This window comes from Nannospalax galili, unplaced genomic scaffold (assembly GCF_000622305.1).
Source record: "Nannospalax galili isolate Female #2095 unplaced genomic scaffold, S.galili_v1.0 scaffold475, whole genome shotgun sequence".
Classification (NCBI taxonomy): Eukaryota; Metazoa; Chordata; class Mammalia; order Rodentia; family Spalacidae; genus Nannospalax; species Nannospalax galili.
Window position 1 is genome coordinate 1149010 of NW_008339435.1, and position 22379 is coordinate 1171388.

At 42.2% G+C, this 22379-nt stretch overlaps 1 protein-coding gene across 1 annotated transcript in view; it reads left to right on the forward strand.

The window, feature by feature from the left end:
- Positions 1-5994: 5994 nt before the first annotated feature.
- Positions 5995-22379, forward strand: part of Cttnbp2nl (CTTNBP2 N-terminal like) — a 71258-nt gene continuing 54873 nt past the window's right edge. Inside the window, exons 1-2 of the mRNA XM_008833961.3 lie at positions 5995-6126; positions 18249-18371. The gene's annotated coding sequence lies outside the window, so the exon portion shown is untranslated. The remainder of the gene's footprint in view (positions 6127-18248; positions 18372-22379) is intronic.

Consider the following 22379-nt stretch of genomic DNA (forward strand, 5'->3'; position numbering starts at 1 on the left):
CCAGTACTCAGGAGGCAGAGGTAGGTGGACCTCTGTGAGATCGAGGCCAGCCTAGTCTACATAGAGAGTTCCAGGCCAACTGGAGCTAAAGGGAGACCCTGTCTCAAAAAGACAATAAAATAAAATAAGAAGGGGGCAGAATTCTTTAAAAGAATTTTAGCCAACTAATACTTTCTCCCACCTGTCTGACTGTACAAAATTTACATTTAGAAATGATAAACATAATATTACAGTTTACCAGTTCATTGCCTAGCATATGTGATAATAATAATTTAATAATTATTTAACAATTTCAAAGCTTGTGTGGAAAGGAAAATGTGTGACTCATTCAAAGAAACATGAAACATTATTCCAGAAACCTATGACTAATTAGTGTTTGAAGGGTGAGAGGAGGAGCTAAAAATAATCCAGATCCTTGGGAACGTTGCTAGATGATTGGAGAACCCTGAACTTATCTACTTCCAGGAATTTCCCCTCTAGCATTCCTTTCAGGCCCCCATGAGCTTTGAATTCTGTATCCTGGTCCACCAACCTCAGAGGAGCATGTAGGTTTCACATAGAAGGACTGAAGGGAGACAGGAATCAGGGTCCTCTGGATCCTCTCCCTGAGGCCCCTTATGGCACTATCATTGTGAATTCCCAGGATGAGCCCCTGGAAGATGTCCCCAAAGTCCCATGGACTTCTGCCTGAGCTGCCCATTGTCATCCTATCTGGGATCTAGAAATCTAAAGGACCACATGGCCCTAGCTTCCAGGTCCTCAGGAAGGACCTTAGTAGGCAATACTCCCCAAGCCACACTGGCCTGGTCTAGGAACCTACCTCTATCACCCACCAGCTCTATGAGGCAATGGTGGAATGGGAACAGTTCAGGATTAGGGTCAGGGGACCCAGCTCTGCAACATCTTCTTAATCATTCTTTCCTTCAACTGTCTAAATCTCAGTTAAGTAATCAGCAAAATGGACATAAAGTGCCTGGTGTGAAGTAGGCACTAAATAAATGGTCTATGGCATTGACATTATTTTTATCATGTGGCCTCGAGTCAGACAGCCTCTCTGAACTTGGTTCCTCTTTTTCTTGAAAAGCCAGAAATAAGAATAACTTCTTCTCAGGGTGTTTATAAGAATTATATCTGTAAAGATCACAGGGCTTATATGAAAATTCCCTGGCACAGTGTCTAACACACAATAGGTACTTGATGGGTTTCTTTCCCTTTTCCTCTGGGACCTACCTCCACTGCAATCCACAATAAGGGTTTTACAGCTCCATCATAACTAAATCGGTCCCTCATTTAACTAAAACCCAAAGAATCTGTCCCTGAGGTTGACCTTTCGAAGCGATAGTCTGTCTTTAGACTCCCCTACCTGATGGGCTTTCTGCCTACACCCATAAAAGGAAAAGCAGTCAGCACACCACTGAGAGATAGCCTGGAGAGAAGCAGACAGCTGCAGGATTCATCGCTCAACACTAGAGGGAGGAATAAGCTTGGGAAAGAAGTTAGGGCCACACCCCAAACTCTCTGAACTCCACAGGTACCCCGCCAACCAGATCCCAGCAGGGAGAAAGCTCTTAAGAATCGCCCAGAAAGGCCTTCCTGTAGACAAATGCCAGGGAAATGCAGGGAGCAAAGAGATCACACCTTCCCCTCTGCGGCTTTGGCCTGGCTTCGTGCTAAAGAGGCGTCTGAGCTCTGACTCCTTCCTCTGAAGAATTGGAGATAAGAGTGGGTGGGACACATCACTGTCCCCATTCCCACGCTTCATCTAGTTCACCTAGCATCTTTGCACCGTGCCCTGGGTCACAGCTAGAAAGAAACAGAATATACAGAACCCTAGAGGTTTAGTTGGAGAGCTGAGACACACGAGGAGAAAGAGCCTCAGAAAGGTATCCCGGGTAGTTTCCAAATTCCCTTGTGGGGTTGACGAGGAATTTTCATGTGTATCATCTTGCTGGACAGTCACAACCTGGTGTTTTGGGCATAGGCAACCATTTCATTTTACAAATGAAGAAACTAGGGTTCAGGTAATTGTGCATCTTTAGCCTCTAAGCCTTCATCGCCACTGGCTATTTCCTCCTCTCTTACTTCCCTTGTTTTGGTTTTTATGTGGCACTGGAGATCCAACTCAGGGCCTTGTCCATGCTAGGCAAGTGTTCTATCAGTAAGCTACACCCTAGTCCTCTTTTGTTTTAAAAATTAGTCCAAACGACACATGTAACTCCGGGAAAACTACTCAGCTCCAAGTAGTCCATACATCAATTTTTAAATTTTTTATTACATTTATTTGATTGTGTGTGCCCACACGCCCATCCATGGCTTGCATGTGGAAGTCAGAGGACAACCTTTAGGAGTTGGTTCTCTCTTTCCACCATGTGAGATCCCAGGGATCAACCTCAGGTCATCAGACTTGGCAGCAGGTGCTTTTACCTGCTGAGCCATCTCCTGGCCCCATAAATCAAATTTTAAAGATATTTGCTTAATCTCCATTTTCCTAACTCACTGAGCATAATGGAGAGACAGAGCATGGTAATTACAAGAGTGAACTTTAGATTCTTCTATATTTATCACAAGATTTCTTAATGGAGATTTTTGTGCCTCAATTTCCAAATCTGTAAGATGGGACTATTAACAGAATATTTATAATTCTCCCAAGGGTTTGACATAGATGCTTTATATAAAGTACCCTCATGATGCCTGTCACATATTTAATACTTTAATAAATATAACATATATAATTGTTTTATAGACTGGAGTGATCTTTAGGAATTAGTCTTTTTGTTTCATGCCATTTACCAGTAAAGTTAGAATTAAGTGGGGAAATCATTCTGTGAACTAGATTTGTATACTGGGTTGGCATCTTCTAAAAATTAATGTCCCCCCAGAACCTCAGGATGTGAGCTTATTTGGAAATAGGGTCTTTGCAAATATAATGGGTTAAGATGAAGATTAGCAGAGCATAGTGGTGCATGTTTATAAACCCAGCTATTTGTGAGTTCTAAGTCAGCCTGGTCTATATAGGAATACTCTTGTCTTAAAAAATAAAGTCACAGTAGATTAGAATAGTCTTTAAATTCAGTATGACTGGTGCACTTATGAACGAGGAGGGCATATAGAAACACTGAGACAAAAGGAAAGTCAGCCAGATGATGATGGATGCAGAGACTGCAGTGATGCAACTGGAGCCAAGGAGTGCCAAGGACTGCCTGCCTGGAGCCACAAAATAGGAGACAGTCATAGAATGGATCATCTTCAGAGCCCCTAGAAGAACAGAACCTGTCAACACCTTGATCATAGACCTCTAGCCTCTAGACAAAGAATACATTTCTGTTGTTCTAAGCCACCCACTTTGTGGTGATTTATTAGGACAGCTTATAGCAGAGCTACAATCAGACTCTGATTTATTTTTCATTTCCAGTCTAACCTCTTACTCTATCATTGCCTCCCCACGCACTTAAAGAATACCTAGCAAGAAAGTTTATCAATTTGGAGAAAACAGGACCTAAACTGCAATCTTTCAGCATTTCTTTATAAAGTTGTTGCCTCATAAAATAGTAACCATTTGATAAGTATTAGTTGACAAGTTGATAAAACAATAGATCTAAACATATTGTATCGTGCTATACAGATTCAAGATAGTATAAGCCTACTTTCCATTTCTATGTACCCAGACTCTAAATTTATTTACATGTTTTATATATTGAAGAATCACAAGACTCTGAACTCATTCCCACTGTGGCAGCCTGAAGGTTACCTGAGGCACACAAGTCCTGAGTGCTCATTACCTCAAGGGTGACAAACTGAAAGCCATCTAAACACCCCGGGACTCTGATGACTCTTCCAAGGCAGGGATGATTTCATTCTTTCTGAATCCTTCCCCTGGCTCAGGAATGGACTGAAAGGAACCTAGGGAGTTAGAAGAGCCACCCATTGCTGTGAAGGATATGGGTCACATGGTTCTGCTTCCATTAGGTCAGCTTTGAAGCAGAATGGGTGGTGGTAGATTAATAGCTACAAAGGGAGGGAGAGGGTGGAGGGAGGAGCTGATTCACAGAACAAATCTTAGCATGAGTCAGAAGCCAGCAGAAAAATAGCCTGTTGTCCCACATCTGCCTCATTGTCTGGCAATGAAGCACTTCCTCATTTGCGTAGCCATAGGCACAGCGAAATGAAGAAGGAGGAAATGGGATGTTTTTCAAGCTTGTGGTACTATTCCTGTACCTAATACTGTGTCTTTGGCCATTTCAAACACTCTGTTCTATTCTGAAAGACCAGCCCTTCACCTTACCTTTCTTTTTTCTTTTCCTTTCTTGCTTTTTGAGACAAGGTCTCATGTAGCCCAACTCATTATGTAGCTAAGGATGACCTTGAATTCCTGATCCTCCTGCCTCCACCTCCCAAATGATGGGATTATAGGTGTGTGTCACCCCATCCAGCCATATTGTCTTTCCTGCCTCTACCACCCAAATGATGGGATTACAGGTGTATGTCACCCCATCCAGCCATATTGTCTTTCCAAACACAGGGCATGATGTCCTTCTGAAGTTCTCTCTGTCCTACACCACTGTTCCAAAAGCACCTGGGCTGCAGTGGCGCACCTCCAGGCAGTCTCCCTGGCCTTTCCAAGCCCACACTCAATCGATAGGGGGGGGGAGTATGGAATTATTGTCCTGGTTCTAATGTTGCCTTTATAACCCTTCATGGCCCCCTGGATAGGTCGTCCTGGAGAACCAATGCATGGTTAGCAGATTACGGCACAGGTTTGGAGTTACTCACCCTTGTTGGAAGCTTTCTTTACTAACTACTAGCTCTATAACTTTCCTTGGGTTCTCTTGGTTTCTCTAAATCTCATCTATAAATTGGTCACATGATATCCTCCTTACAGGGTGAGACAGGCTTCTCATACAGCACTGATATAAGTATTATATGAAGGAACACAGCACAGTGATAAGATAAATACTGGTTTACTTCCTCCAAACCATGATTGCACAGGCTGGCATCGATCCACTGGAAACTGCCCGTCTTGAGGACTGCATTTGCCTAGGGAGTAAGGTCCTTAACACTGTTTTGCTTAAGAAATATGAAAATTAGGAATAACGTACTAAAAGTAATATCTTATTTATGCATTATAAATAATTCATTTTCTTACATGTATTTGGTATACTTCATTTAAGCGTGGTTATAAAACAAAAACAAAGTTAACATGGTTATACATTCAGCCAGCTCAACTTGCAAGCTTAAGTGCAGCCTATAGAAAAGGTACCAGAAACTGGTCCTCTTCCCTCTGGGTTATTTGGCCTGCTCAGGACTTGCTTTCATCACCAAGATCGGCATTCCTGTGTTCACAAGGACAGCCATTCCTTGTATCGAACTGTCCTTTGTTTCTCTTCGTTACAAACGTTTTTGGCAAGTGTATAACGAGACCAAGGCCATAAAAGAGCCCTACACACACACACACACACACACACACACACGAATGGCAAGCATAGCGTGAAAAAATAATACACACGTTAGTAATTATTTGACTTCTACCAAGAAGGCAGGTCGGCAGGGCTTAATGCCCTCCTCCTCCTGGGGTTCCACTGCTAGAGCCCTCCTAAACACTTAATGTGAAAAGAGAAGGATGGTCTTCGGATGCTTCATGTTTGCGCCCTTGCTTCCAGCACCACACCCAGAGGCCGGTGCAGGAGAAAAAAGAAGCCACGCTACCAAGTTTTCAACGACTAATTCTAAAGCAGACACTAAAACTCACTTCGTTTATTCCCATTTTGGATGCAATCGCAATCAGACCCTTAGAAGCCCATCATTCCCAAGCTTAGGCTCCTGGAGGTGGAAACTTGTAGAACCCGGGCCGGAGGAGGGCGCTTCCTCCCGGAAGTGACGGCAGCTCAATCCCAGCCTGGCTCTCCCCAAACAAAAGGAATCCTGGGGTCCCGGGAGGAGCCTGGATGACATTGGAGAAGCCCCTCCTCCGGCCAGCGCGGATTGAAGGCAGAGCCGCGAGGGCGAAGCTGCGATTGGCTGTGGCTCCTGCCAGTGCTCCCGGCGGATGAGGGGGCGGGCCTGGGAGGCTGGGGATGGGGAGCCGGCGGCAGAGGCGGCGGGGAGCGGATCCCGGAGCGCGACGGCCAGGTAGGGAGCGGGAGCACCCGGGCTCCGGGGTGGCGGGGGCCGGGGCCTCGAGAGAGCGGCCGGGCCGGGAACGCAGGTCGCTTCCCGCCGCCGTCGGAGCCGCCACGAGCGGGTCCCCAAGGGGGCGGGGCCGCCGCCTCCTGCCCCCGGGATTCCCAGAGGAGGCGCCGCTGCACCCTCCCGGGGTCCTCGCGGTTGCTCATTGTCCCCCGCCCGCCCCCGAGCCTCAGCAGGGGTCCCCTCCTCACCCGGCTACTGTCGCAGCCCCGCGTGCCCAGTGCCTCGTCTTTGGAGGGCTCCCGGGTGTCATCCTCTAGGCTTCCGCCCCCACCCCTATGTTGGACCCCGGCAAATCCAGGCATCCCTCCCGACACCTGTCCCTCCTCGCTGGGGTGGGATCAGAACCAGTGTTTTGCATGAGATAAAACCAGCATTTTCCCAGCGAGGGATGGGCGAAGCTAAATAAATAATAAAAATCAAAGCCTGGACTCCGACACCGCCGACAGCTGAAGCAGCCTTCCCCCTCCTCAATTCTTCCCATCCCCCAGCTTCTGATGTTCAGCTTTGCTCCTGCAGCCCCTTGGATCCTGTGTTCCCGGGCAGGGAGTTGAGAACTGCCCTGTTGAGGACGTTTTTAGACTCCGAAAGGAGTAGAAATCGTAAACTACCCTTCCCATCAATCACCCTTTGTACCTTCCTTTTCAAACCTCCAGTTCCCCTGTGGGAGAACCCAGCTGCTGAGGGGCTTTTTAGGTTTGCGTTTCCTTTCAGTTTTGCTTTCCTCCGGTTTCCCTGAGAACTTGATGGAAAGCCATCACCGTATTTCATGGCGAGGTGGGTGTGTTGGCTTGTTTGCAGAATTGGCCTTGTGTGGGTAAGAATGCAGTGTGTATTGTTTGACAGTCAATAAATAACAGCGTGTTTTCAAATGAAATGGTGTCGATGAGTAAATAAATAGTATTCCACTAGGGATCTCCATCTCCCTCCTAGTTTGGAGTGGGCTGGTCCGTTGCTGGGGAGACTGCAGTTAACCTTGAAGGTATACTGCAGGTTCAAACAAAAGACAGGAAGTGTTTGAACAAAATTCAGGTTCAGTTGGCTAGGTTTATGATTAATCTGGTCTTGTGTCCTTTGAGTACTACTCAGGCCCCCTTTTATAGTGTGTTTGTACCTTTCAAGTTGAAGGCGTGTGTGTGATGTGATTGCTTTTTACTACAGTATCATCTGCCAAAATTTCGAGTATTAAAATAAAAGCTAGTTTTTAATCTCAGCAATAAGGGTAAATAAAGGCCTGGTAAACGCTATCCACATGTGAAACTACAGTGTCTGTAGTGTGCCCATAGAGGTTTTGTCAAGTTGGTCTTCATTTCAGCAGTGAATGTCATTGAATCTCCAGTAATCATCTGTGGCTAGTAGTGCCCTTCGTTAACATTTTCCCACGTTTTAGCTTTAAAAAAATATTTAATCTCAAGGTTCATCTTACTCCTATTTACAGCTGAGCCCATAGCCATGCTATGGAAGGAGCCCGGATCACAGAGGGTGGTGGTCTTTTACCTTCCTGAGTAGACTTCCTGAAGGTAATTATTTTTGAATGGTTAGGTTCCAAGGTTTCAGAGTGACTCCCAGGACTTACAGATCAGCTCTGTGATTGTTTCCAGACCTCCAGCAAGGAAGCACAGAAAAGAAACTATGCAGGGTCTCTCCAGCAAACACAAAGTTTATTGCCATGGGAGAGAAAGATACAGTCTCCCAGCAATAGCAGAAAGAAGAAAAAAACTAAAAGCAGAACAGGAAATCCCCAAAAGATAGATCTTATTACATGAGTAGAGAACAGAAAATAAGCTAAGGTAAGAGGCAAGGAGACCAAAGGGTGATTGCCAGGCCTAGAGGAAAAGCAAAGCATGTTCTTTCACTATTTTGGCACAACAAGCAAAGACCTGTTTGATATTCCTTTGGGTCTTGAAGTTTTGCTTTTTGTTTTTGAGAGGGAGGCACAGGGTCTCACCATGTTTTTGAGGCTGGCCTGGAACTCTATGTAGCCCAGGGTGGCATTGCACCTCCTGCGTATTGAAATTCCAGGCATGCACTGCCATGCCCAGGTCTGATGAAAATCTTTCTCTAACCTCTTCAACATCTTTTTGGTCATATTAGATGAAGAAAAGCATTGTGTACAGAAAATGTTTATGTGTATATTTAATGAATCTCATGATGTTACATAGTCTTTGAGAGCATATTTTCTTTGTGTTTTTCATAGTGCCTACTATGTAAACGACTTAATGAGTACTGCTTCTAGTTTGAAGCTCTTGCCTTAGAACCAACTGGAAAGATAACTGATAAAATATGGCATATCTCGTTAGTTTAATCATCTGCCTCTTTTTGTCTTGACTTAATTTGACATGCTATGAGACTGCAGTATCAGAAGTGACTCAAATGTTGGCTTTCCTATAAGAAAATATCTCTGGTTAGGTAATATTTTTTTTCCTACCATGAAATTTGAGCAAAACTTCAGTAAGAGCCTAGTCAGTAGTAGTCATTTTAAGGATATATTTTTAAAAAAATCTGACCAAATAGGAATGATGAATTTAGGAATGCACACTAGGAGCTTAGTTAATCTTTATTTTAGTTTCTGAGTGTTTGGTTTTGACACTGACCTCTTTTAAGTGGAGATTGAACCTCAGATCTTCCACTTAGTAGGCAGACAAGTGCCCCACCACTGAGCACCTCTAACTCCAGTTTGTGTGTTTTTAAACTAGTACTAAATATAGTAACACAGAATAGTACTGGGTCCCTAACAGTAATCGCAGACCAGTCAATGGTGAGTACAGTGTACTTGTGTCAAAAACAATTTCCAGTGTTATCAGTTTGCTAAACAGGATTCGAACTTTTGGCTCTTATGAGTAGGACAGAATGGTGTTAGGCATTGCTGTTGAGCTGATGCCTAGTGGTATGAGATGAGGAGAGGCTTATTTCTAGTGGAAATTTGTGGTGGTCATCTGTGGGATTGACCACTAGGAGTGACTTGTCAATCTTCTAAAGGCCATTTTTGGTTCTTGAATGTTTTCAATTAGTAACTGAAAAGCAAATGCCAACTTTTAGTTTAAAGCACCTCATTTGTGAGCTAGAAACAACTTAAAGGACCTTCTGTTTGTTTTTAAAGGTTATGTGAACTACTGTTCTCATGTCATTGTCATTGTGTCACAAAGCAAGATGCCTGGACAGGGAACACCCGATAATTGATATTTTTGTCTATCAATGGATAGTAGACCTGATCTCTACCACCCAATAGATAATAGACCTGGAGTTCTGATCTCTAGCACCCACACTAAAAAAAATAGGTGCAGCTACAGACCTCTAATTCCAGATTTGGGGAGGCAGAGATGGGAGGATCCCTGCGACTTGCTGACCAGCCCGTCTAGGCAATTGGCAAGCTCCATGAGAGACCCTGCCTCAAACAATAAGGTAGAAAATGATTTAGGAGACACCTGTATGTTGACCTTTGTTTACCTGCCACATTCAAACGTGTATACACACACACACACACACACACACACACACACACACACACACACACATGCATGCACGCACACACACAAGAGATAAAACTACAGGTCGTAAAAGAAAGAAAGATTTAGAGAATAATTGATAGGTAAGTGGTAGGAAAGAGAGAGCATTAATTTTGTGGGGTTTTGAGTGAAGTTGTATCCTGTTACTTCCAAAAAAGAAATAAAATAAAAAGCAAAAAGCTGACTTGACCTTTCTGATGCAGCAGGTGCTGCCCAAGTAACAGAACCAATCTAGTTGTTTTTGTTTTTTGTTTTTCTGTATCTAGGGCCCTGCACAAAGCCAGCACTCTGCCACTGAGCCATATTCCTGACTCTCTATTTCCTTTTTTTTTTTTTTTTTTTAATTGAGGCAGGATCTCTCAAAGTTGCCCAAGCTAGCCTTGAACTTACTCTGTAGCCCAGGCAGGCTTTGAAATTGAGATCCTCTTGCCTCAGACGCCCAAGTAGCTGAGATTACAGGCTTATGCCACCAGGCCAGGCTACAGTCTGGTTTTTAACCAGTTTAGTAATTGAAGGTACCCATGTGGTCTGGTCCCTTATGACAGCTTCATCCCTTACCTTTAAATTCAAGACACCAAAGTACACTTGTTGAAAGGTTCCATATCCCAAGCCCTTGGCCCTTAGCATACTAGCTGACTCTCAGATGTTCCTCTTGGGGGGGTCTCCTTAGTTCTTACTCAGCATGCCTCACATCACAGTCATCATTTCCCCACTAAAACCAGTTCCTCTTCTAACATCCCTGTTTCTGTTGATGGCATTGTCAGTCTAGTCACCCAGTCTTAAAACCTCAGCTGATTTTGGACTATTTCCCCTCTAACCTCCCCAAATGGAATCAGTCACCAAGTTACTGTAAGTAAATCTCTCCCCCACTCCTATTTCCAGTCAGAGTCTTTGTCCATAGGAGTTCAGAATCTCATGAAACACAAACCAGATGTGGAAATGGATGAAATGATAAAACAGAATGTGATAATTGCTCCTGGGTTCAGAATGTAGGTTCACTTCTGTTACATGTTTCATGTGAAAAATAGCAGTGAGAGTTTCAGAAACCCATTTCCCAGTCATTACAGGTTAAATTGAGTTGATTAGAAGCTGTAAAAATTCAGTGGAAGCAAAGACATGCTTTTCACTTGCATTGCTAATGGCACGAAAGGTTGATCTAGGCAGAAGTGTGTTCTTTTCCTTTCCCAAGTAGTGTGCAGCTGTCATTGGCTTGGACTCGTGTTGGACATGTCCCTAAACTGACTTTTTCAGAAACTGGAGATGTCATCTCCTCCTCCTTGGAACCGATCAGCTTGCCAGGTCAGAAGGAGTAAATTTGTTTTGATTTGTAAATTAGACATGTGAATGATAGATGGTGATGCTCCAATCAAGAGGAAAAAAAAACCTTGCAGGTGGAATCAAATTAATGCTCTTTGGGGATACAAAGTGAGAACTGACCCGTCATTCACTAACTCATGTAACCCACAGGCCTCCTACTAGAATATATGTTATCCCCTTTAATAGATGAAGCTCTAAAGCTCCCATGTTAAATGGACCAAAGGCAGGTTGAAACCCAGCTCCGTCAGACTCCAAAAATCCGTACACTTTCCAACACAGCCTGTGTCCCTTGAGAATCAATTTTCCCTGAAGAACCTGGAACAAAAAAATTACTGTTTGTTGTAATATTCAGCTGGTAACAAGTTGTTGAACTTTTTTAAAAGATCAGTGGTCTGTAAGACACTGTGTGTTATGCTTCTCTTAGAGGCTTGTGGGAAACCAACTGCAGTTCAAGGAGAGAGAGAGAAAGGTTGTATGCATGGCTGACATACGGAAAACTGTGTTGTGATGGCTCCTCCACACGCCAGACTCTGTGGACTTTCCTCTTTGGAATCCCGGTGGAGTCAGTGGCTTCATCCTACATTAGCAGTTGGAGGGTTTTCCATTCCATGCTGCCTCGAGAATTGTGTCCTTTGAAACATTTTATTGAAAATACAATCAGCCTGCACATCATTGTCCTTTGCTGTGGTTGTTTTATTTCCAAAAAGCAGAATTTTCAGGCACTGATAGGTAATATAAATAGACATGTTTGATTGAAATCTTGTTATTTCATTTAAACTAAGTAACTGATTAGTACTGAAATTGTTCAAACTTCTGATAACTGGATGTTAAAAGATACATATTTTTTTCTTAAATTTTGAATGAAAATACTTTAATTTCATCACATCCCTTAGAAGCTGATCTATGCAGTTCTGGTTTGGTCTTATGTCACTGAGACTACTTGAAAGGCTGTAAACAGATGCCAGGTAGACAGACCTGTTTTCTGTCTGTTTTATCTTTTGAAACTGGTCTCACCATGTAGCCCAGGCTTGCCCTGAACTTGTGGCAGTCCTCTTGCCTCAGCCTCCTCAGTGCTAGTATTATAGGTATTCACCACCATGTCTGATTAACAGATCCGTTTTTTAATAGCTTTGTGGGAGTATTGTCTTGTGAATGGAGATGTTTGAGTGTCAATGGGCATAAGGCTGCTTCCTCCTGTTCTTAGTGTATATATAGATCTTCCTGACAGCAAATAAGTGAAACAATGAGAGACACAGGTGCATGGATATGCACAGAGATGAACTAAACTAAACAACCCAGTAGCTGTCCTGATATCCAAAACAGTGAATTAGCCTGGATCTTAAAAAAAAAAAAAAAAAAACGTGCAAGTGGGGCAGGTGTAGTGGTGCATGCATGCCTTTAATCCCACCACTTAGAAGCAGATCCAGGCGGACTTCTGAGTTTGAGGCCAGCCTGGTCTATATATCAAGTTCTAGATCAGATACAGCTATATAGTGAGACCTTGTCTCAAACAAAAATAAAAAACAAACAAACTGTAAGTGGGGCATGCAAAATGGCTCAGTGCTAAGGGTGCTTGCTGCCAAACCTGACAACCTGAGATCAATCCCCAAGACCCACGTGGTAGAAGGAGAGAACCAACTTCTGCAAGTTGTCCTCTGACTTCCATACACTTACCATGTTGCATACATGCACAAATAAATAAATAAATAAATGTGATTTTTAAAAATTTTAATGCATAAGTTCCAAACCTGGTTCTACTTAATTGTATTCACATACTCAAAATTCACCTGTAAGATGAGAGCTCTGAGGTGGTCCCGTCATACCATTCCCAAGGCTGATTAAGTAAGGTCAGCCATGAATGGTGCTAAGGAAGCCTCTGGAGTCAGATTTCTGAATTCAAATCCCATTTCTGTCCCTTGCTAACTGTGAGACTTCAAGCAAGCTATTAAGTCTCTATGCCTTGGCTTTACGATTTTAAGTAGAGATGGTAGTGGTCTGTTGTTGATGGCTTTGAAGTCTGTCACCTAAGGTTGTAAGGATTGAATTAGTTAATAAATCTCAAGCACTTTGAACATCTCTGGCACACATTACTGTTTAACTCAATAAATGTTTGTCTTTTTTCGTTATTTCTTTTGTTTGAATTTGTAGAAAATTATGCTATAGAACCCTGAAATGGTGGTAATTAATGTTTTCATTATTTGTTTTTATAGTAAGTATAAACCTAGAAAGTCTGGTGTCCTAGAATCTGTCTTGAATGGAGTACTGTGCATTTAAATAGAGTACTACAGTGTTATAAATGCTGACCTTGGAGAGGATCAGCCAAACCACAGAGCTAGTCCCTTGAGACCTGCTTCAGAGCCTGCGTGGGCAGCATTAGATAAATAAGCATCTTGATCCCTTCAGACCATGGTGACTTCTCTGTAAGTGCAGTGTTGAGATTGTCTCCCAGGATAACTCAAAGCATTCTTCCTTGAAGGATCCTGAAATTTACAATCTCTGAAAAAAATGTTCCTGAACAATTCTGTTTTATTGTAATGCTGTCTGTTATGTGGCTAGAAAAAGAGGTAAAGCAGTCTGAGAAATGGTATATGATGGTGTGTGCTGTCTTGGCAGGGGAAAGGCTTAGATCTAGTTGTTGTTTGTTATGGTTTTTTGAGACAGGGTCTGTGTCTCCGCTGACCTAGAACTCACTATGTAGACCAGGATGGCCTTGTTCTCACAGAGATCCACCTGCTTCTGCCTCCCAAGTGCTGCACTCCCACACCCAGCTCTGATCTAGTTGTTTAAATGGACCTGTGACTCATGACTATAATCCCAGCACTTGGGAGGCAGAGGCAGGACAAGTATTGCAAGTTTGAGGCCAGCCTAATCTGCATAGCAAGTCTACCAGGACTGACGAGACTGTCTCAAAAAAACAAAGTTGAGCTAGGTGGTGTGCACCTCTAGTCCCAGCACTCAGAGGCAGATGCTCTGAGATTGAGACCAGCCTGCTCTACATAGCAAGTTTCAGGCCAGCTGGGGCTGCAAAGAGACTCTAGCTCAAAAATAAAATAGAGCAACATAGTTAGTATGTTTTATTATCTTCCCTGTAGTTTTTTTAAGAAGTGCCACAATGGGGTGGCTTAGCTAGAAGGAATTTCTCACAATTGTGTTGGCTGAAAGTTTAGATAACTGTGCTTGCTGACCAGGCTGGTTTCTCTCCTTGGCTTATAGAAAGCACTTTTCCCCCCATCTCCTTGTCTTACCCTGACCTGTCTATATCTAGATTTCCTTGTAAGGACACCAGTCATACTGGATTAGGGAACCACTGTAATGAACATAATGACCTCATTTTAACTTAATTGCCTCTTAAAGTCTGTGGGGCTGGTTGTTTAGCTGAGTGGTAGAGCGCTTGCCTAAAAAGTTCAAGACCTTTGCTTCAATCCACAGCACTGCCAGAGAGAGAGACATAGAGAGAGACAGAGACAGATAGACAAGCAGACAAGCGCAGTCTACAGATGCAGTCACATTCTGAAATAGCTAGGAATTATCGGAATTAAGTCTTCAACATAGGAATTTAGGGTACAGACCCACAACTCAGTCCATTACTGTATATATTATAGGAATCTAAATAGTCTAGTAATATCTTTTTAGCATCAGTTGAGAGAAGCTTGATTTAAAGTATTGGGAATAAAGCTGATATTGTTTCATATTATAGAAGTCCACAAAATGGAATTGTATTCTAGGGGGCTGGAGAGATGGCTCAGTGGTTAAGAGCACTGGCTGCTCTTGGAGAGGACCTGGGTTCGATTCCCAGTACCCACATGGTGGCTAACAACCATCCATAACTCCAGTTCCAGGGGATCCAACACCCTCTTCTGACCTCCACAGGCATTGCACGACACAGATGCACTTACATACATACAAGCAACACACTCATACACAGAAAATAAAAATAATTTTTTTAGAAAAAGAAAAATTATATTCTGTACCATGATTTAGAGCTCCCTATGGCCCCAACTGGCCTGGAACTCTACATAGACCAGGCTGGCCTTAATCTCACGGAAATCCACCTGCCTCTGCCTCCAAAGTGCCGGAATAAAGACTTGCACCCCTAAGACTGGCTGGACTTGGAACTTTTTAAAGTAATAGTAGTAGTTAAAAACAGAACCCCCACCCCAGCTGGCTTTTGGTTTTGAGACAGAGTTCTACTAAGGTAGCCTATGCTGGTCTCTATAAAAGATTCCTTCTGTCTTAACCTCCCAAATGCTGGGATTACAGGTGTGTACCACCACACCTGGCTAAAAGCAGCTTTTTAAAACAAATCAGAAATTTTTTTTTCTTATACCATGTTGACATGATCTTCTTCCCTAACTTGATCCTAAAATAATAAGAGGAAGGGACCATTTATAGCACTGTCACTCTCTTAGCTCAGTTGAACAGATAGCCCTTCTGAAAACCAGAGGGGTGAGAACTTGGAGAATTTTACATCATTTGAGATAGTCTAGTGTGTCAACACCTTCCACTTCTTAAGAGGTTTCTTTAGATACATTTTATAAGTGCAGTTTTGTTCAGATTTAGATTTAGTATTTGAATATGATGTTTTGTATTTATTTTCTTTTTATCTGTATATGCTGGTTTTCTTTGCTTTGCTTTGGTTGGTTTTTTGAATCAGGGTCTCTATGGTCCAGGCAGGCCTTGAATTCAGTAGGCGTATATGCTCAGGCAGGCTTTGAACTCCTGATCCTCCTGCCTCCACCCCCCACGTGCTAGGATTGTAGGTATACACCACCACGCCCAGGTGTATACTAGCCTTTTAAAAACAGTGCATTATTTTGTGTAAAGATTTCAAAATACCCATCCTGTATATTGATTTTTAAGAAGTAACTGACCCATGTTTTGGTTTTAGTTAGTTATGTGAGACTGCATGCATAATTGGAACAAAATTGCTTTATGCTTTTGCTCATATTTAATTACTTATACTAGAAGCTCACTGAATGGCCTGTGGTCCAGTTGAAGCCCAAGTGTAAATTGCTTAAATTTGATTTCTGAGTATACAATAAAGAAGTGATCTCCCAGTAAAATAACTGATTTTTAAAATGCATTAGTTGAACTGATTTCTTAATGGTTTTTGTTTGTTTGATTTTGAGGTGGCTATGTCAGGAACTAAGAGTCATCTAAAGCTTTCATGTTTCTCTGTGTTCAGTATTACCTGCCACCTGGAAAAAAAAGCCAACCCTTCAGTTCACACCCAGATACTAGACACACAGGCCCTTTACCCACACTGTGCCCTGCCCCACCCTGTCCTACTTGACTGTAGAAGTTGTTTGGGGTGTTTCTTTATCTCTGTGTAGTAAAGGGGAAACCCGCCTGTTGTCCTATAGAAGTAATTCCATTCCAGAGCACCGGCTTCTTCAGGAAGGAAGGGGAAGGTGCACAATTAGAACCAAAATAAGTAGAGCTTTGATGAACACCTAGGGCGGGGGGGGCAGGAAACAACATGGTGTGCATACGTCCCCAGCACCCATAAATTTTCTGTTGTTACATGAAAGTTTATTTGGCCAGGTGTGGTAGCACACAGCTATAAGTCACTACTTCAGAGGCCGAGGCAGGAGGATTATAAGGTCAAGGCCAGCCTGGGCTATATAGCAAGACCCTGTCTCAGAAAAGAAAAGTTCATTTACATTCTCACATTCTCACAGCTCACATTCTGCTGGCTTTTAGCTCTGATGTAGTAGGAAAGGCTGTGACTATACCAAATGGTGTGCAGGGCAAGTCATTTGAAATCACATACTGGTAATGTGAAAATGTCTCATATTTTTCCTTTAAATGGGCTTATTTTTCCAGGGTATTGAAATGTGTATAACATTTTTATTGTATGTGTTTATGTGTGTTTTTATTTAAAAAAAAAAAAAAAAACCCTGACGCTTAATCTAGCCTCAGCTGGTAGTGCTACAGAGTATGGTACTATATCCAGACAGCTTGTCCACAAGTGGTTTTTCTTTCAAATTTATAGAGTGTGGCATTCCTTAGACAGAAGTTTCTGGGTGTAAACTCCAAGAAAGTCTGGGTCTTAGAGGGATTCTGCTGGAAGGAATGAGCTGGGCATCTGGTTGGAATGATCTTGTCTTTCAGAATCTTGTAATGGATGGTGACAGTGACAAGTCACAGCCCATTCAGAAAATGAGAAGTGAATGAGTCTGTAGACTGCAGTGTGCTGTGCCAGAAATCTGGCACTGATATTTCTGATAATGAGTGTGAGTTAGAAACAGCCAGTTTCCCAAACTCCTGGACTGTATAATTCTGCCCATATATTGGGCAGAAATTGCTGAAATAGCTTACTTAGTGGTTTGCCTGCTTGCTGTTGGTCCTCTGTTCTTGACTGTATAGCAAACCCACACTTCCTGTCCTAAATTCAGATAGTCATAGTTTATTGATTATGGATAAATAAATTTTATTTAATTTAAGACTTATCCACTTTTTTCCCCTTTTGGTTTTTTTTTTTTGAGTCTTACTGTATAGCCCAGGCTGCCCTCAGGCTCATAATCCCCCTGTCTCTGCCTCTGCATCTTGGGTGGTCCAAGTACTGGGATTATGGTGTGTGTCAGCACATCCAGTTCTTCCATACGCACAGTCCTCCCTCAGTGCTAGGGATTGAACCCTTAAATGCTCCGACACTGAGCTACAGGTCCAGACTCCCAGCCTGGCTCTTCTTTATGCGTTTCTTTCATTTTTGAAGCTCTGTGTGTGTGTGTGTGTGTGTGTGTGTGTGTGTGTGTGTGTGTGTGTGTGAATTACATTTTTCAGAATGTGTTATGGCATTGCACATGCATCATGTCGATTAAGCAAATAGCTTTTGTCAATTCAGGCATAGTCAGTCCCCAGTATCTTCAGAAGCTAGTCCTTGAAATGGCACTGGACATCTTAAAAGATTTCAGTACTTGGGAGAGGGTCACCATTTGAGTTTGAGGTTTCAGTACTTGGGGGAGGGTCACCATTTGAGTTTGAGGTCAGCCTGGGCTCTGTAGTAAGACCCCTATCTCAAAAGAATTTCTAACGGCACCTATTTTCCCTGCTTATTCTTAGAAAACGAAAGTCAGATTCCTGGTGTTTTTTCCGCTTCATCCTAAAGAACTGGCTATTTTCTTCTTTTCACTATCAGCCTGTAGCTCTCAGGCCTTACCAGTCATAGTCACAGCTGCTATAAATGGGGTCTGCCACATTGCGTAGAGTTTGGACAATGGGTCTCTTCTTGTTTTGCAGTATCGGACGCCATTCCACCATGCTGACAACATTCTAAATATCTATCATCTCCCCAAATTTTAACTGAAAACAGACTTCTAAGAGTGTGTACTCGAAGACTGAAGTACGACCGTCAATTATCAGGTCAGTGCCACCCCCACACAGCCCACAGGACTATCACTGTGTCCCCACAGGACTATCACTGTGTCCTCGGTTCCCGTGCACGCACGGGAACCTTCTGCCTTCTCTGTAATTCAGAAAAGCTTCAATTGTGATGTGAAATATTTGTTGTAATATACATTGAGAATAGATTCAAATGTTAGAAAAGCAGAGTCGCTAAATTTTAGTATTTATGAAGAAAACCTCCGGAACATGCTGATCCTTGAGTTATATGGCTGTGGTTCTTTCTTCCTCTTGTGTACTATTTGTATTGTATTATAAACAATAACCTAAATGGGCTGATATGTGTTAATAAAATGTTCCGGGTATTATAATTTGTGTATAAATGTGATTTATAGAGATAAAAAGAATATTGTGCATTTGTGTGTCTGTGTGTTGTTACATGCATGTGTGTATGTGTGCCATGCACCCATGCATGTATGGAGGCCAAAGGTCAACATGGGATGTCTTCTATTGCTCTTCACCTTGTGTTTTGAGATAGCATCTATCACTGAGCCTGGTGCTCACCGATTGGCTAGACTGGCTGGCCAGTGAGCTTCAAGGATCTGTCTGTCTCTGTCCTCGTCAGGGCTGATGTTGCAGGCATGTGCCATCATGCCAGCTTTTTACATGGGTGCTGGACATCTGAACTCAGGTCTCCATGTTTACACAGCAGGAAGTTTACTCTCTGAGCCATCTCCCCAGACACAAGAGTATTGTTGTTCATGTCATTAACAAAGAATAGAATGTTTTCTTATTTAAGCTGGACTGCCTTATAATTAAAGTGCCGCTGAAGGTTATAGCAATTTTGTTTTTTCGTAAAGATATATATTTATCATAGCAACTTAAAGATTTGATTTAGGTACAGTCTGATTTAGCTAGGGGGTGTGTGTGTATGTCTGTGTATGTGAGTGTTGTTGTTTCTCTGGTACTAAAAATTAAACCCAGGACCTGCCAGGCTAACAGTCTACCACTGAGCTACATCTTTAGTCCTTAGGCTTATTAAATTATATTCTCTTAAAAATACATGATTTAAAAAAAATAATTTATGGAGAATTTCGTACATGCATATAAGGTGTTTTGATCAAATCCATGCTACTCTCTCCCCTCCAACTCCTCCCATATCACTTTTTTTCTGGTAACTTCATGTCCTCTTTCTTCTTTTTTTTTTATGGGGCTTTTTTCTGCTCTAACGTTCCCCCCTCTGAAGGGGTAACCCTAAAATCTTTTAAGGATTAGATAAAAGCTCCCAAATACTTTCAACATTTTTGGCCTTTGGAACTGAGTATGTTGCTAAGAGGCCCACCCAAAGACATTGTGACTTTTAGCCAAGAAACTGGCTACATTTCTTTGAGGTCTTTTTATCCTAACATCCTAGCAAATTCCTACCTCCTATTCTTATCACACCATTCTCTGAAGAGATTACCCAACTTGCAGATAGGGACGTAGACTGCTCTGGCTTCTTCCATGCTGAACAGAGATGCAGGGTGAGGCAACTGGAGTACCCCTTCTGTGGGTCTATCTCAAAGGCTCCCAAATTGCATAACTCTTATCTGTAGGAGGGAAAGAAAGTCCTTGACTGGTGAATAGGAGATGTGAAGGAGAAGTAAAGGCAAGAGTAATTAGCATTACAAGTTCCAGACAGGGAACTAGGAAAAAGTCAGAACAGGGCAATTTTCAAATGTTCGTATGAGAGTCCATTGGAATTTCTTGATGAGAGCTTGCAAGATGGATTCAGGATTTGCTTTCAGACGTTTTGATAGCTGTTAGAGTAGTTAGAATCAGTGTCAGTTCCCTCTCAAAGGCTTCTAGATAGGGAGAGAAAAATTTATCCAACATTTTAGAACAATAGCGGGTTGCTTAGCTACAGGTGGGCACTACAGTATTGCAGACCAAGATTTGAAGTCTTATATCTGAGCGGCACTTTCTGATTAGGAACAAATCATCAGTGAGAAATAATTGTCTAAATAACTTTTGATATGGACTTAAGCCTAATGTCTGGGAAGTTTAATCCCTTGAATTCTTAAAGAAGTATACTGATGACTTTACTCTTTGGTTATACTTTCCTTTTGGGTGTTTAAGACCATACAGTTGGCCCAAATAAATTAATTTATTTTACACTAATGGTTGTTTGAGGATCTGTTCCTCAGGGGTCACATGGGCTTGGGAGGAGCTCCAGACTCCTTTCTTTTACCAGTTCCATCTACGTGAAGATAAGTCAAAGGCTCTGCTCGACCATGTCTGGCTTCACTTGGAAGCATGAATGAGATGTTTCCTCTGAGTTGACCCTCCTCTTTGTAGACTGGACACAGGTTCACGTCCATCTCGTGGAGTCTCCATGGCCTCCTTGAACAAGAGTACAGGTGTCTCACCACAGTTACAGGACATTTTGAGAGATATTCCATAGTCCCCTGGAATTAGTCAACCTTGGAGGGCAAGGGGCAAAAACTGTCCTTTAAGTCCGTCTGACGAGCTTAGTATAGGCCTCAAAGAAAGGCTGTTAAACATCCAATAATGTTAGTACCACCAGTCTGGTACTTTTAATTACCACGTGCTATGTAGATAAGGCTTGGTAAAAAAACAGATGTTCTCAGAAAAACCTTGATTAGATATGTATTTTGTTCCTTAAACTAGTTGACTAAACTATGACCTTAGAAATTTTAAGATTATGTGTATGTTATTTTTGTCTCATCCTTTATATATCATAACAAACCTATACAGACTTCATCACTTACTTAGGCTTTCTCATTTTTTCCATCTGTTTTGGAAAATATCTCCATTCCCATATCCTTTTAACATCTTTTACATTCTCATTTTCTTTTTTTAAAGTAATTATGGGACATAATAGCATTAACAAATAAATTTTCCATTGGTTGTGAAACTTTTTTCCTGGGGATGATAAGCAATGTTTATTCCCTTTAAGGTTCTAGTGTCAAGCCAATGTTTGATTAAAGTTTTACTGGGGAACCAATGAATTTACTGAGCTTACTTACCAAGATAACTGAGGGGTAGCTGAGGTTATGCATGACCTTAGGTTTTTCACACTGGAAAGCCTTTACCCAGCATGGTCAAGCCTTCTCTTCCTGTCCTTCCCCAGACTGTATACTTTAGCCCTCCCCAAATCCAGGAGATTAGGGCCAAATTATATACAGTTGGCTGGGAAGAGTGGCTGGCTACTTCAGTGAGGGTCCAATGACCCTGCTTGCCCCTCCTTTAATGAAGGAGCACAACCGCCAACAAGCCCAGTTGTGATGATGTTTAGCAGTTAGGCACAGCTGAAGTCATGATAATGGTAGTTATTTCAAGCAGAAGAGACTGCTGTACAGTATCATCTTATTAAAAGGACATGGAAAGGATTTGGTACTAAGATCCACAAATGAGTGAGAACATATGTCTTTCATTTTTCTGAGTCTCTGTTACTTCACTTAGTATAACAGTTTCTAGATCATCCATTTACCTGCAAATTTCAGTATTTCATCTTTCTTTGTTGCTGAATAGAACTCCATTGTATAAATATACCACATTTTTGTTAACCACTTGTCAGTTGAGGGACACTTAGGTTGCTTCCATCTCTTAGCTATTGTGAAAAGAGAAGCAACAAACATGGATGTACAAGTGTCTCTGCAATAGGATGAGATCTTTGGGTATATGCCAAGGAGTGGTATAATCAGATCATATGGTAGGTTCATTTTTAGTTTTTTAAGAGTTCTCCACACTGTTTTCCATAGGGGTTGCATGAGTTTGCAATCCCTCTAGCAGTGAATGAGTGTTCCCCTTTCTCCAATCCTCACCAGCATTTGGTATCCTTTGTTCTCTTGATCCTAGACAGTCTGATTGGGTAAGGTGATACCTTAGGGTGATTTTAATTTGCATTTCCCTAATTACTAACGATGCTGAACACATTTTGAGGTGTTTCTTAGCCATCTTTATTTCTTCCTTTGAGAACTCTCTGTTTAGATCTTTAGCCCATCTTTTAATTGGGTCATTTGGTTT